The sequence below is a fragment of the Alexandromys fortis genome, unplaced genomic scaffold (assembly GCF_014885135.2).
Source record: "Alexandromys fortis isolate MF-2015 unplaced genomic scaffold, M_Fortis_MF-2015_v1.1 scaffold_6, whole genome shotgun sequence".
NCBI lineage: Eukaryota > Metazoa > Chordata > Mammalia > Rodentia > Cricetidae > Alexandromys > Alexandromys fortis.
This window is the reverse complement of record NW_026067902.1, coordinates 5072640-5089962: the sequence shown is the minus strand read 5'-3', so window position 1 is coordinate 5089962 and position 17323 is coordinate 5072640. Positions and strand designations below refer to the sequence as shown.

General features: G+C 37.6%; 1 long non-coding RNA gene across 2 annotated transcripts; it reads right to left on the bottom strand.

Annotated features, from left to right (window-relative positions):
* Positions 1-521: 521 nt before the first annotated feature.
* On the bottom strand, positions 522-15941 carry LOC126496830 (uncharacterized). 2 transcript variants are annotated; one of them, XR_007590447.1, is made up of 4 exons: positions 15711-15941; positions 12613-12658; positions 5597-5752; positions 522-574 (listed from the first exon to the last, which is right to left on the bottom strand). It is a non-coding gene; the product is annotated as an uncharacterized lncRNA (long non-coding RNA). The 2 variants fall into 2 exon arrangements; XR_007590446.1 differs by lacking the exon at positions 12613-12658.
* Positions 15942-17323: the final 1382 nt, after the last annotated feature.

Genomic DNA, 17323 nt, shown 5'->3' with positions numbered 1-17323 from the left:
CTTCTTCTTCTTCTTCTTCTTCTTCTTCTTCTCTCTCTTTCTGTAATATATTAGAATGACTCCCTGAGTCTTCTGCATGTGATCTCAACAAGCTAAAACTAATTTTAAATCCATTAAATATGAGCCTTTGTCTCCTCCTTTCAAACAACTGAGAAGGATGCCGCCTCACACAGATTCCCTCATCCTTTTGAATCAGTAAAGCAGATGAGCCATAAACATCTCCTCACCACCAGTTGAACCAATGAGTCTCTTCCATTAAAAGGCTCTCTGTGAGAGTTGTCAAAATGCAAACCAAATTTAAGACAAATAGCATGTTTGTCTTTCTAACTACTTTTCCATTTTAAAGCAAGAGCAACAACATAACCAATCAGGGATGAATCTCACTGTGAGTCACTGGATAATAAATTTCTCTGGTTTCGTGACAGGAAATATTTCCTAAAAGAAGATTAATCATAGGAAGGGTTTTAAAAAATAAATTCTCCATCATGTCAGAGGCCCTGATACATGTTTTATTTACTTACTTATTTCCAGTCCCTTTCATCTCATAATAGCCTCTTCCATAATGGAATTCTAACTGTAATTGAAAAATAAATTTAGCTTAGTCAAAATTTTTCATTCTGGGGGTTGAATCTCAAGCCTTGCATTTATAAGGCAGCTACTCGACCAGTGAGCTACACTCCCAGCCACGACGTTCAATTTAGGAAACTCTAAAGTCACTTCTGTCTCTATTTCCCTCTCCGGCCTGAGGCACCATTCTAGGAGCCTGAGCTTCCCTGTCTAGCATCTCTCTCTCTCAGGCTTCCACAAGTTCACACTCAGCCTATAGAGGGAAGCAGGCCAGAGTGAGTTCAGCTACCAGCAGTCCAGTACCAGTGAGGGCTTGAAGGTGATGGGCCCTTGAGAACTATGAGGTGTTCTTTTTTGAATATTTCAAAGATAAAATGCGGTGGTGGGCTTTAATTTCCCTTTCTGCACAGATCTTCCTTCCTTCCTTCCTTCCTTCCTTCCTTCCTTCCTTCCTTCCTTCCTTCTTCCTCCCTTCCTTCCTTCCTTCCTTCCTTCCTTCCTTCCTTCCTTCCTTCCTCCCTCCTTCTCTCTCTCCCTCCCTTCCTCCCTCCCTCCCTCCTTCCTTCCCTCCCTCCCTCCTTCCCTCCCTCCCTCCCTCCCTCCCTCCCTCCCTCCTTCCTTCCTTACTTCATTCTTAACTTCATCCTACCTTCCTTTCTCCCTTCCTTCCTTCCTTCCTTCCTTCCTTCCTTCCTTCCTTCCTTCCTTCCTTCCTTCCTTCCTTTTTTTCCTTCAATCCTTCCCTCTCTCCCTCTCTCCCTTCCTCCCTCCTTCTTTCCCTCCCTCCTTCTCTCCCTCCCTCCTTTCATTTCTTCCTCCCCTTTCCTGCCCACCCCTAGCAAAATATCTGTGCCTTCAGGCTTATTTTAAGATCTGTCCGTGAAAGTGTTCAGCCCGAAACTCCCTCGGAAGGCGAATGCCTATAAAAGCAAGGAACATCTGAGATCTTCATCACTATTCAATCCAGCCCCAGATGCATGCTGAGTAAGTGACACAGACTCTCTCTTTCACACACACACACTCTCTCTCACCCTCTGTGTGTGTGTATTTGTATACATTTGTGGAAGATAGATCTTGGGTATCCTAGGAGATTTTATTCCTGATCCATCACAATATTTATGTTTGCTTTAAGACTTGCCCACCTTTGGGTCAAAATATAAGGGAAAACACAGAAGCACACAGAGGATTCTTTAAAAAAATAAAACTATGTGGGGACTTGGACATTTGGACTAGGTATTTAAACTGTGTGTGAACACTGAGGATTTGATTCCTGAATGGAGTTTTCTGAGAGAAGAGTTGTTTTATCCTTAGTATTATGAGGATGATAGTAAGAAAATTGTAGGGACCAACAAAGATGGCTCAGGGGGCTAGAAGTCCTACATTACACTTACTTGGCAATAATATCCATTAATCACAAAAAGGAATGCACAGTCTTCCTGAAGATTATCAGTAGCTTTACTAAAGACACATAAGTATAATTGTAAGTGTGAAAACTTTAAGTGTGCAGCTTGACGGGCTCCGACAGGCTGAACACACCCACGCACTTAAGATCTAAATCAATGAAGGGATCATTCTACCTCTCAGGGGAACAGTGGTCACCGCTCTACTTCTAAAACTGCATTGCATTTACTTTCTATTAAGTTCTAGATAAATGGAAGTAAGAGTATATTATCCTACAGGTGACATCTCTGATAAAAGCCTCTGCTGCTGGGTGAACTTGTAAATTTTTCACTCCTTCTGATCCGTGACATGATAATGTGATTTATCCATTCTGATAAAGGTACTACGCAGTTTGGCTATGACTCAAATGACTCCTTGTCTATTTTTTCTGTGTTTTCTTGTGGATGATTAAGAAGGAGTTGACCTGCTGGATATTCTTTAATATCTTTAGGCTTAATAGATTCTGTTGAACAGTTTCTTAAAGAAATTTATCACTTCTCTTTGAGAATTTCTCTTGACCACTCTCGGACAACTAGTATTGCCTTCTATGTTCATTTTGCCATTCTTTGCAGAGCGATTAAGGCTGTAGTATTAATGTATAACCTTTTGATGATATGTGAAATTTACACTTGATTTTTGCAGACAATTAAATATTTATACGTATAAAAGCACAGCATGATGTTGATAGAGGATAGAAGCTCAATTACTATTACGATATTATCCTTAATTTTATAAGAATACCCTTAAAGCATGGTGTTAACCTTTGCTACTGAATATTCCACTTGAAGCAGAAACACAGGCAGAGGCTTTGCTGGATAGAAATACAGAAAATATGAACCTATGGTAGTTGACCCAACAGAAGAAAAAGGGCAAAGGGGCAGAAATCAATCAATCAAAATAACCTGAACGACTGTGTTGCTTTCGTTTAAACTTCCAAGTGCAGTCTTAAACATCCAAGTGAGGGTCAAAATCATGATGAAAACTTTTCACTTTTAGCAGCTTCTCTGTACTTTAGTTTTATTATTGATATATGTATCTCACCGATTTCATTTTTGCCTGTGAAGTTATGTTCATTGAAAATACATAAAATGCGCTTGGTTATTGTCATCCCGATTCATCAAAGGTATATTTTCACCATCTAGTATTAGTTAAGTAATGTAGTGATGTTAATCGAGACCAATGAATACAAGTAATAGGAAAGAATTCCATGTGGTAGAACAATACATGAACCTTGCATCTGATCTCAGCCTCTGAAGGTTACTAGGATCTCTGGGATAGAAGACAAGGATTTACCAAGACAAGAAACTAACAAAAACAGAAGTGTTAGCAAGTGTGGCACTTGTAATGTACAGTGATCATGCATTATGAAGAAACAAATGTGTAATAAGAGAGGTAGACACCAAAGATCTGAGTCTAAATTATAATGGATTTGATCATTATTCTAATTTCAGTCTGGTGGTTTGTAGGGACTTATGAAATTATTCTGAGTTGAGAAATGAAAAATAGCATGTCTTTTTTTTTTTTGAGCTTCTTAAATCTGACATCCATTTACGGATGAAATGACATTAGGGTTGGAGGTGACAAAGCCAGAAACATTTTACAAGGCAATTAGTATATAAAGAAGTAATGCAATAAAGATGTCAAAAGGGAGGAAATGATTATTAATTTTAAATATATTCGGAAACAGTGTTGATGAAATTTAAGAAACTAGTGGCTAAGAATTACAGAACGGTGAGGGAAGGCAGTGCGGGTTTTAGGCTACCACCTGTATTTCCTCATTCTAAGAATACTTCAACAGCAGCCATGTTCAGAAGGAAAAGGTGAGTTTAGTTTGGGTCATTTATATGCTGATTATTCAATTCTTCCACATTAGTTAGCATCATGCAGATAAAATCAGACAAAAAAGAAAGCCAAAAGTGGAAGCAATACTGACTGAGCCTGGATGGAAGCACCTATAGAGGAAAAGATAAAGGAAATAATAAGATCAGTGGGCGACTGCAGGAGACAGACTAGGTGCGACAATCAGATGAAGAGCAAATTGAGATTCTGTATGTATGGCACAGCTCGCGATTAATGACCCAAACAATTTATTGCATGGGTTTCCCTATGCTCACACACTCTGCTTCTAAGCTTCTTAATCCTGGCTTGATACAAATCAGGATCTGAATCATCACCTGAGCGACTCAGAAAAACAGTAAGAACTAACACATATTCATATTTTAATACTGACAGAAAGCTTCTAAATCTTCTTCCTATCAGTGTAGTCTTTGGACAACTCTTTTTTTTAATTAATTTATTTATTTATTAGAGATTTCTGTCTCTTCCCCACTGCCGCCTCCCATTTCCCTCCCCCTCCCCCAATCAAGTCCCCCTCCCTGTCAGCCCAAAGAGCAATCAGGGTTCTCTGTCTTTGGACAACTCTTTGCATTACTGTAAGTCATTAATGAAAAACATGGCTTTAAAACCTTTGCTGTGTTTTGGGAACCATGCTAAACAATTAGTTTGTAGGATAGCATAAGGGCTCCAAATCTCACTCCTCCAAGATAATGTTTACTGATTGTTCATGAAGTCATAATAAGCCTCCACCTCATGGTGATTTCTCTATGCACTTGGGCTCCTCAACCAAAGCTCCATTCCCATGATGGCAATAGGAACACTGAACTACACTTGGCACTTGAGGTAGGCTAGGAGACACCTGCCTAATAGAGAGAAGTGGCATAAAGATTTCAGTACAAATACAGCTGGAAAATCGAAACCAACATTTAATGTATATCCTGCAATTCATGAAGCAAATTTCATGATTTATCAACAGTTATTAATCCACACTATGACTGTCTGAATGCTTTCACATCATGAGAACTTTTGACATTGTGGTCCATTTTCCCAGGAAGGACAGTGAGTCCTTAAAGTAATTATTTAGCTAACCTTCGAGTGAACTAGCCTTGCTGTCACGGCTAACATTTGGATGCACTCATTGCATTAATAGGTTTTGGCACATTTCTCCTGCCTTATTTCCATCTTTTAAGAATAGATCTTGTTCTCAGTGGCCTACACTGAAAAGATAAAAGGCATATTCGAAATAAATTATATGGAAGCTTTTAACTATTATTTCTCCTTAAATTTTGACTCTAGAATTTTATGTAGTTAAGTCACAGAGTAGTAGAAATTGAGGGTACTCATTGTGGAGAATTCTATAGTGTTGGCTTCTGTGGTTAAAATGGGCAGATATTTTATCTTAATTACAGAAAGTTCCTCTGTTAATGTTTGCTTGTTTTCAACTGGTCATTAAAATCCAAGACATTTACAACTAATACATTAGTAAATGCCTATTTGAAGAAAGCTCACATTTGGACATGTCATGGTATTGTTTCCTATAGATCATAAACTTTGTTAGGAAAATTCACTAATACTATCATTTATATTTTGCTATTCTAGATAATGTAATTCTTCACCTCAATGAGATAAATTCCTACCAGAATATCAGGATGTCTAAATGTGTAATCTGCCTGAAATAGTAAATTTCACTTACAGAAAAATATTCCAAAATAACCACCTAAAGGAAATATGGAATTTAGAAAGATATTCTCACCTTTAATGGGCAAAATTTCTGTGTAATAAGGCTCTGTTCCTTTTTATTTATAGACTTTATGGATATCTTGAAATATGTTTTTTCCCCAGAGAGAGTCCGGAAGAAGCTAAATATTCCTGAAGAATTCCTGAGATGGCATGCTTTAGACAAAGCTATCTGTGTGAAGAGAATAAAAGAGAAGGAATGAATAGATTTTAATCTTTCTCAACACCAGCTATTTTCTTCTGAAAAGATTCCAGTAGAGAAGAGCATAAAATAGAATTATAAATATGGTAGCTTGTTGAAATTATTATGCATGAAAACTTCCTCCAAAGTGTGTTCCAGATGAAATGAATTTGTATCCATATGATGTTAGTCATACATTCACTACATAATCTGCTCCATTATGTATGTATTCCTCAGCCATCAGATGAGATCTCAGATCTTTTTATACTTGATTCCTCTAAGATTTTATTCACAGTAGCCTTCATAAATATATATTCTTAAATATATATTTATATTCTTCTTATAAATATATTCTTCTTAAATATATAAATTTAAGTTGGCCTGGATATATATTTCAGACTCTACACTCTACAGGCTATAGTCAACATCTGTATTTACTAGCTTTATGATAACTCCTGAAGGTCAAAGTTTATTTCTCCCTCTCGCATAGCTCAAAGTTTATTTTTTTTTGTTTGGCTGAAGTTCTAAATTTATTCCTCACTTAACTGAACACTGAACTATATAAACAAACCTCTTTAAAATAGCCTACCCAACGTTCACTAGATCTAAGCAACACCTGCCTTTCTTCTAGCAAAAGTCAGTCAGTTCTGGGGTTTTCCCAGTCTCTAACAGGCTGATGGCAAGTATTATTTAAAATATCAGAAATGTTTGGCAGTACATATGTCTTGATCATTTCTTTGGATTGTGAGAGTGAATTCAAATCATCCTAATGATGTCACAGTTGTGTTGTCCCATAGAACCTTCTGTGAAGCAGCAACATCGCTCCTGTGAGGCCAAGTCCTCCAGACTGGCTGACTCATCAGAACGACTTCTCATGGGCTGTAAAATCTTAGAACAAATTGTTAGATTTAAGTGTCAAGGCATTTTCCAATAGCATTTATTTGAAAATAAAAATGTTTATGATCAATAAAAAGCAAGCATCTTTCTTCCTGTATCGCTGTTTCCCCTTGGCTCTTGCCTGAGTTGGTGTTAAGGCTATGGTGCTAAGACTTTATTTCTTCTAAGGAGCTGTTTGAGAATCTTGTTTGAGGCTGAATCATTCCTACCATTATGGGACTTATTTGGGATGTTTTCCCCCTTAAATTCTTATTCAATTTTCTGAGATATTTTCCAATTTTCACTGGATACACACATAATACAATCCCGACAATAAATTGCAGATGCCTTCATTTTGAAGCCCTAAGTACATAATGTGCAGCTCCAAAATGTAATTGTGTGTTCTGAATCTTTGAAAATGTGGTTCTTTTCATACTATTTATAAGCTACTTGATGTTCATCTTACATTGAGTTATCGTGTACTTTCTGAGGATTCCAACTAATTTATAAAGATTAGTTATAGGTGAATTTGTGATTCTCTGATGCTAAATTTTAGGAATCACCTAAATTTTCATCTCCTTTTTTCCCCCCTGTAACATACTGCTAACTGCTGAGAACTTCATGGCAGAATCCTGTATTAAATCTCTTTGTTAAGTTGAAAATACTGTTATAAATCTCGAAGTCATGTTTTAGTAAAAATATCGTAAGTGGCTGGTAAATTGATAAGTACTATGCCGATTTCAAGTGAAGACCTCTAGAAGTCATATACTGAGGCATCTTTTACGGGATGCCAGCATTCCATAGGGGTGAAATGGGGACAGTCCTTGGATCAGCAAACCGTTTGCAAATACCTCATGTATGTAAAGCAATCCACTGAGTGTGATAGGAGTAAGAGTAAACAGGAAAGGTTGGGTGCAGAGACCCCGGAAACTTGCATGCCTATCAGTCAGCTGTTGTCACATAAAGTAGTAACAATAATTACAGAGGCCCAGTGGATATTGATATTGATTTAGTTCTAGAGTTTGTGGTTTCAGTTGATCAGAGCTGAACTCAACTCTTCCCCTCGTGGTTTCTTCCTTGATCTGGGCTAGCTATGGGCTGGTGAGGCTGCTTTGCTAATATTGATCTTGATGTTATCTTTCTTGCATTTACAGATTTTATTTTTTATCCCAGTAGTACATATGAATGAATACCTGTTCTCTGAACATAGAAAAGTGTTCGTCTATCACATGGCATTATTTATAGCACATTACATGGTCATAAGCAATTCAGTGCAGAGCTCTGAACCATATTTACATATATAAACACTCATACTGCGTATTAGTACTGAATACTTTTCTACTTATACACAGTCCTCAGATGTGATATTCAGAACCTGGGTAGTCTCTTTGTTTTCTATCCTTGCTAAGTAAATATAAACAAACTTTAAACGATGGAACATGTAGAAACATGAAAGCTACCCAAACTTCTTTAGACGTGTATACATGTTGGCTCACTCCTGTCAATGGTGTTGGTAATCTGGTAGCTGATGCCCTTACCTGATGTTATGACATTGTGGCCTTGGGAGAAACAAGGGCGAGAAGGAACCAAATTACACAAAAGATTTTCTGGTTATGTGCTCTATCCTTCTACTGACGAAAATAAGTTGCATGATCAAGCCCAGAGACCTAAAAGAAGAGTTAAACAAGACCCTAATGCTAAAGTTATGGAGCTATTTATGCAACCACTAAGCTAAAATGAATAAAATAATTACAATCAATTCTCTGTACAATTTTTTTCACATCCATGCAATCAACTGCAAATAAAAGCATTAGGGCTATATCTATACTGAACACATATAGATTATATTTTCTGGTGACTATTCCCTCAACAATACAGGATAATAGTCATTTATGTGGTATGTACATTTTATTAGGATTGTACTGTACCTAGAGATTGTACAGAAGATAGGTGGTTGTGTAAGGTTAAATGCATATATACAATTTTTTTTATTAGAGAATTGATCATATTGGTATGGATTTGAGTATGAGAGATTGTACTCTCATACTCAATTAGCCAATCCATTTGGATACTGAGTGATGACTATACAAGATTGAGGACATACGAAAAAGTACATACTTTCAGTACTGAAGAGCAGACCAGGATAAATTCAAGTTATGCTTTATTTGCTTTGTTTGGAAATACGTAGTTTGAGTAGGATCTTACAGAATTTTTTTAGGCATGTTTTTCTTAGGATGGCTCATATCTAGAGAGGATCTTGTGTTCTTCTCTATAGATTTGCTACTATGTGTACACAAATTGTCTATTAGACCTTCTAACCTGTGTAAGATGGTTTGAATCTGAAATATTCCCAAAGCCTCATGTGTTGAAAGCTTGGTCTCCCAAGCAGTCATGTAGGTAGGGCTTCTGAACCATGAGGTTTTAACCTCATGGATATTAATTTGTTTATATATGTGTTCATAGAAGAACGGGGGAATTTGTTTATATATGTGTGCATAACGGGGGAACATGAAAAATAGGAAATGCGGCCTCTGTGGAAAAAGTAAGTGAGTTAGGGGGAGGGTGTTCCCTTGAAGGTACATTTTTGCCTCATCCTTCCTCCTCTTTCTCCTGATTCCTAGCTACCATGAGGTGAGCATTCTGCTTCACCACATGCTCCTTATGTGGTGTTCAGCCCAGAAACATGGTAACCAAATGGCAGCAGGCTTAAACTAGGATTCAGATAGCTCTCTCCTCCTTTACATTATTATTTAAAGTCATCTTGTAGCAGTAACAGAAGCTAGCACTTTCCTATTCCATTAGATTCTTTTAATGATGCGAGCTGAAGTAGAGTATGGTACTAGTGGAAATTAACATGCATAATTCTGAAGATGACTTCTAAAGTAAATGCTGGTTTATTCTGGTTTTAGATATTGGCTTTTTAAAGTCTTAGAATTTTAGTAAAGATAAGTAAGAACAGTAAAATTATTCTAAATAAACACAAAGTGTGATTGATTAATAGAAAGCAAAACCTGAAATAAATGCAAAGGGTTTTTCAAATAAGATGTATTCTTAAGGAATAGATAATTTAATGTGAGGGAACTAACAAGAACCCAATTATTAAAAATACATTGTAGTGATAAATATACATTTCACATACACACACATACACACACACACATATATATATATATATACAATTTTGATTTTTGAGATGACTTTATGAAAGATATACATAATTTTGAGATCACTAATAAAACAGGCTTGGCTTGGGTGATTACATTTTAATGAACCATGTTACAATCTCATTTGCGTTTGGGTGAGGACACTGTAGGATGTGACTCTTTGACTTATGGGGTGGATGTTTACCATCCTGACTGTAGCCCTCAACCCTGGAACTTCTGCATCTGTTGGCCCACTTTCAAGAGATCAGATCTGTGTCTCTTGGTTGGTGCACTTTCTCCCACTGCAGATGGCCCTTCTACTTCTCTACTTTGGAAACTGTAGGCTAATGATTTTCTAAAAATTAGCACCCTTTAGTAGCATACAGTATCCAATGATTGATCCTTTGGTTTCCTATTGAAATAGCTCTGTCTGTGCTTTCCATATTTTCCCAGAATTCCCCAGACTTAGTTTCATTAAATTTGCAATGCCGACTTCTGGAGAACATCCCAGAGAGGAGCTTCCTTGTCATCTTCATCTCACTTTCCACACCCCTGATACATCTTTCCCAATCAACAGTGCAAATGCTTTTCTCCTTGGTGACTAATACAGACAGATGGGATACATGTAGTTTATTGATAATTAGCCAAGAAAATGCTTGGCTACCAGGCAAGCTATGACTTGAGCCCACTAAAATGTAAACACTTTCCTGAGTCAAAAATCTATCAGGTTTCTCCTAAGGTGTTTAGGGTTCCACTCTATTGTCACCAACAAATTTATAATTAAAAATGTTTTTAGTGAGAAAGGATGCTAATTCCTTCATGAGCATATTCACTTGTGAAAGTTACTTATAACTCATGGATTCCAGATTGTGTAACTGGTAGAACATAGCTTATTAATCTCAGGATTACAATTTTGTTAATGGTTTTCTGAAATAAATGATGTTTTAAGGAAGAAATGCAATGACTTCAACTGTTCTCCAGCTTTGGGAGCTAGGGAGATAGCTCACTTGGTTAAAGAGGTTGCATTGCAAGCATAAGGACCTGAATTTGAGCCCTCTTACCCTACTGGCACATTCTTTAAATCCTAGTACTCGAGAGACAAAGATATAAGGATTTCTGAGTTCAAGGCCAGTCTGTTCTTCACAGTGAGTTCCAGAACAGCCGGAGCTTCAGAGAGAAACCCTATCTCAAAACAAGCAAGCAAACAAACAAATAAAACTGATGAAAAGCTGCATGTGACGGTACACACTTATAAAGCCAGAGTTGGAGAGGCAGAGATGGATGCTATGAATTTGTTTCCAGGCAACCTAGATAACTTGGCAAGCTCCAGGTCAGTGTGCCTGAAGGAAATCTGAGATTGTCCTCTGGCCTTCACAGGCACATGCATACACACACGTGTGTGCCTGCTTTGCTGCCCTAAGCTCTTCTGCTTTGACCCTTTGCAGTTACATTTCAAAGATCGATTTACTTAAAGAATAGGCATTCCATATTTTCCAAAGCTACCTTATTACCAATATGTGCATCTCTCTTACCATAGGCACATGAAAGAAAAAATGCCTAATAAAATTAGCCTACAGACTGTCCAGCATGATAAAATGACCATCAACAGAAATATATAAAATGTAGCAGTAGGAAGATGACTTTAAAAAAAGGATAATGTCTTCCTTCCTAGCCCTGTGCCACCAAGAGTACTCCTGTTAAAACTTGGATTGCTGTCCTCCTTGGTTTTAAAATGTTATTTCTACATTAAATCAAGCAGTGAGGAAGCAGTGTCATGTTGTATCACCTAATTACAGGAGTTAGTTTTAGGAATGAGTAATCACTGTCAGCAACTTGATTCTTCCCAAGTGCTCCTGCCAGCTCCATTTCACAGATAATGAAACAGAGTTAAGAAACTGACATGGAGAGTCTGGACAGAGATTGTATCTTTTCTCCTTTTTCCCATACCTAAGAAGAAATAGGACACAGGAGACAGAACATCTGAACAGTTAATGTGAAAAAGAGACAGAGATGGGAACCTGAGGAATCACCTCCAGGGACTACAGCAATTCTTTTAAAAAGTGAAGAAACCGTCTTAACTTCATTAGATTAGTTTCAATTATACAGTTTATAGTTTATGTGTTGGCTAGTTTTAAGCCAACTTGACACAAGCTAAAGTCATCAGAGAGGAGGGAACCTCAACTGAGAAAATGCCTTCATAAGATGGGGCTTTAGATGAGACTATAGAGCATTTTCTTATTTGGTGATTTACGGCAGAGGATCAAGTCCTCTGTGGGTAGAGCCACCCCTGGGCTGGTGGTCCTGGGTTCTCTAACAATGCAGGTTGAGTAAGCCATGAGGAGCAAGTCAGTAAGCATCACCCTTCAATGTCTTCTGCCCTAGCTCTGCCTTCAGGTTCCGTGCTGCTTGAGAGCCTGCCCTCAGTCCCTTCAGTGATGCCTGGCAACGTGGAAGTGTAAGAAATATAAACCCTCTCATCCACAATTCACTTTTGCTTGAGGTATTTTATAACAGAAATAGCAATCACAATTATGACCGTCCATTCACCAATCTATCCAAAGAATGAGGATCCAAAGTAGACATTGCTTTTGAAACTTTAGTTTTCATGTCATCTTTGCTCTATGTCCAATTTTATGCATTTAGGGGGACACAAAAGTGAAATAAGTCAGTGCAGTTACGTCCAAGTCCTCTTCAGTCCTTCCTTGCTTAAGGTCAGTCTTGAACAGAAATTATTACCAGACCATATGGGGGTTTCCCATGCTGATGACATGATTGTGATAATATTTAACTGATTATCAAAAGGATGACAGATCATATTAAATGTAGGCTTACCCTTGCTGTTTCCACTTATTTGATGAGTTTTTCAAAAGAAAAGTAACTGTAAAACAAACATAACCCATAAACATATTTTAAACCCTTTGAAGATGTTATTTGCTTCTTGCAAAGAACAAAGTACTAAAGCTGGGTTGTTCCGACTCTAATTATAAACGGTATGAGAAGTTTCATGAACTCTGGTAGATTTGTCCAGCAGAGACATCATAGATTGAAAAACACCAATATCATTTAAGTGGGAAAAGTTTTGTTCAACGTTTGTCTTTCCCTTGATGACAGTAACATTCACGAAGATAAAGAGATTGTGTGAGGATTAGCTCAGAGTTGGGAAATGAATCAGTGGTGTGGCACTTGACATATAACATTGGTCTATGGGTGATGTCTTCCGAAGCAAAACCTAAAGCTCAGGAAGAAATGTAGATGATTTGTCAAGTGGGTGTTCCCAGAAGAAACCAGCAAGGAAGAGGCAGAAATGATAAAGGAATGATAAAGGAGAGTGGTGTGGGAAGTCCTTCTGTATATGTGCTGCTTTTATTGGTTAAAGAATAAAGAAGATGCTCTTGGCCAGTGGTTCAACAGAACATAGCCAGTCTGGAAAAGAAATATATAGACAGTAGGCAGAGTCAGGAGACACCATGTAGCCATGAGAGAGGAAAAATGCGAGCTGCCAGCTGGAACCTTGCCAGTAGGCCACAAGCCACGTGGTAAAATACAAAATAATGGAAATGGGTTAATTCTAGATGTAAGAGCTAGCTAACAATATGCTCAAGCTATTGGACAAGCAGTGATCTAATTTATACAGTTTCTGTATGGTTATTTCGAGTCTGGGCACCTGGTAATGAACAAATGGCCTTCTGCTACAGGAGAGGAGTGATGGTGTGAGGTTAAGTGATGTCCAGACATTGTCCCAACCTTGAGAGGAGATCTGGAGCATAGGTTCCCCCATTGGACTTGTCTTACCTCAGGAAAAGGTAGTGGATATTTACTATTGTTATGGGCAGTTATTGGCTGCAACTTAAGACTAGATGAGGGCCATGTAAAGGTTGCCATTATCTGTTTACAGTTGCTAGGAATAATGCACATAAAAACAGTAGGAAGAGGCCAAAAGGGTATCTGAGGGCATCAGGAGGTAAAAGCAGGAATAGCATTTGCAAGGAGACTTGGTACTTGCCACTATACTATCTCTGGGGTCATTTACAATTCATTAGCCAGCTGTCGCATTCAAATAAGAGTCCCTCTGTGACGGCCTTACTGTAGAAAATGTGAGTTTTACCCTTGTTCCAATCTTGCAGAGTCCTGTTTAGGACTAAGGGCTAAACTGCCTACACAATGGCCCCACTGTTAACAAGGAACTTCTGGGTTTGCTGCCTAAGAACTTGGAAAATCTATTTTACCTCATTGCCAGAATGTTGCCGGTAGCATCAAAATTAGAAATTCAGGTCAAAAAGTCCAGAGCAATTCTTTGCAAATTGTCTGTTCCCATTGACTCAGCATTTCCCAACCCACTGGGGCAAGGGTTAGTTTTAGACAGTCTTGCCACGTAGCTACCCAGTTGGCCCTGAACTTAACAATCATCCTGCCTCCAAAGTGCTGAAATTACCGGTAAGAGACATGGTACCCAGTGTCTAGGACTTTGAACAGGACACTTCATAAAAGCAAGAAACATTTTGAAGTCACACTGGAAAGAAAAGTAGAATTATAAACACGGTTGTTCTGTAGAACATTGCACATCAAGTGTGTGTTAGATATAATCTCAAAGTTGTCCTGAACTGACAATTGCATCACCTTTACTGCATAGGAAAAAATGTTGACAAGGGCTTACTTTGCTGAATTTGTCTATGAATGATTAATATTGACAAAGTACACATTAATTAATTTGATCCTGCACCTCCTCCTTTCCCCATCTCTCAATAATGCCATCTGATTATGAATTCATTCAGTGTTGAATCTTTTGAATAAGTTAGGACCCTCTATAACCAACTTCCCCTTGGTTCATCAACTGGCAGCCAACCCTCTACTTAATGAGTCTTGGGGCAGGAGGCTTTCAAACTCAAAACAAAATAACTAGTTTTAAAGAAGTTTTTTTTTTAAAGTTTCATTCACGGTGGTGTGTGTGTGTGTGTGTGTGTGTGTGTGTGTGTGTGTGTAAACTGAAAGAGGGAATTGGATCAATCAAAGCTGGAGTCACAGGTGGTTATGAGCTTCTCAGTGTGGGTACTGGGTGTCCTCATGATTGAACAGCATCTATTTTTAACTACTGAACCTTCTTCCTCTGCAGCCTTTAAAGACTTTTTTATTACAGCATATTACTATAACTGTTCTTTAGTATTAGTTACTGTTATTAATCTCTTGCTATGATAATGCACAGATTAAGCTTCATCATATATATGAATGAATATATATTTATTTCCCATATATAATATTTAATATATGAATTTAATATATAAAATTCAGTATTGTGTAAACACTTGAAACTTCAGTACAGGTTTTGTAATATCTTCTACATATTAAGAAGAAGGCATAGAGTAAAAATGCAGAATAATTACCAAGACTGTTTGGAAAAAAACGAGATATGCACTCTAGTTTCTGAGTCAGTATAAAGTTAAGGGAACATCTTCTATATAGTGAGGTGCTACTGCTACCCCAGGAGAGAAATAGACCAAAAGGAATAAAACAGAAACAAAATCACGAGTGGGGCAAGAGTGTAATGTAACTCCAAATTTGAGGGGACATGGTTTTAATGGGATATTTAATTTTATATATAGAAAAATGATCAGTTGTTCACACCATAAAGTAAAACAAAATCAAGGTGGCTCTGAAAACTTAATAGGTAAAATATAGGCTACTTCCTGAGGACAGAATGATATGTGAGCAAAACCATAAAGGAAAGTTTCAACTAGCAGATTCTTGTTATAAGTACAAACAGAAATATTGAATTAATTTAGAAATAGGGCTTAATATGCTCTCCTTTGATCCTTTCCCTTGCTACTCATGGCTTTGGGTAATTACTTCCTTAGGAGTAACTTATTTCTCACCAACAGAAAGTGTCAACATGCAGAGCCTGTCATTCCTATGTTAATAACAAAAGATTCTGATACCTTGACTCAGTGAAGCAGGTGTCATGTTGCTATGCCATCAGCTGGCCCAAATGTAATGCCCTGAAGATCAACACAAAAGAATGCCATGTAGGTAAATGAAAAGCCGACTAAGCCCTCCGTTGATTCTTCACAGGGGCTTGCATTCTGGGTGACAGCCTGATTATAGCCTTGTGAGGGGCACGGAAGCAGAGGGTTCGCTGCACCAGGACCAACTCTCAACCGTAGACACAGTGAGACAATAAGTGTGCAGTGCTCTCAGCCGCTGTGTTTGTGGTGACTTGCTTCCCGGCAACAGATAGCTAGTGCAGACGTCATTACCGAGTTGATGTGAGTCAGAGGTGAAGAAGTCGTTACAACACGGTTGCAGTCAAAGCTTTGTTACCAGGATTACATACAAATTCCTACAGAGAATGGTGATTTGATTGAAAAGACCAATGGAAAGATAGGGCAGTTCACAAAACAGAAGCTTGTATTGACAACAGGCATATGAAGAAAATGGCTGTTCTTATCCTTCCAAGCGCAGAATTTAGAAATCAAAGCATATTTCATACTGACTACTTGACAGAACTTTAAATGGTTCTATATGACAAGTATGGCCTGGGTAATATATACATACATACCCAGCTGAGAAAAAACACAAATAATTACAAGCATTCTGAAAAGCATTTTATAAAAATTAAGGGATGCATGCTTGTGACCCAGCATTTTTTTTTTTGAGATATATGCCTTGGAAGATATAAATGAGGGCATTCACTCTTCCAGTAGTTAAAAAGAAGAAGTGCCCCCGACTTCATTCAGCACAAGAAAGGTAGAGCTCTCCTTGGACATTACACAGAGTAGAAAGAATGGGTGGTGAATTCTATACTATTATGTACATAGAGGTAAGAAGCAAAGAAAAATTCATGACAAAAGGAATCCAAGAAAAGGTACAAGAAACAGATATAAACACAGAGATCCATTTATTCTCACACCCAGGAACCCCAGAAAAACATAAAACTAATATATTTATATGTATGTATATATACATACATACACACATATATAAATGGCATTCTGTCATTTATGTAATAAGTTATGCAAAATAATATTGTCTAAATTATTTAAAATTTGTTTTTTTTTATTTTATTGAAATAGTTTTTTTCATGCAGTATATCCTGATAAGTTTCCCCTTCCTCTGCTCCTCCCAGTTTCTCCCCACCTCTCCTCCTATCCTCATTAACCCACTTTCTGTCTCTCCTAGAAAACAGGCCTCTAAGGGATAATAATAAACTAAAACAAAGTATGATAAGATAAAATAAAAGCAAAGATATTGGAATTAGAAGAAAACAAACAGGAGGAAAGGAATCCAAGAAAAGGCACAAGAAACAGATATAAACACAGAGATCCATTTATTCTCACACCCAGGAACCCCAGAAAAACATAAAACTAATATATTTATATGTATGTATATATACATACATACACACATATATAAAAATTTCTCCAGTGAGGCTCTATATGGAAGTTTTGTTTCTCACTTGATAGGAGAAGCATTTAAGTCCAGTTAAGTCCAGTTTCTCCACTTCCCCCACTGTAATTCTTGAACACTCCACTAGAGAACAGAAATCAATGGG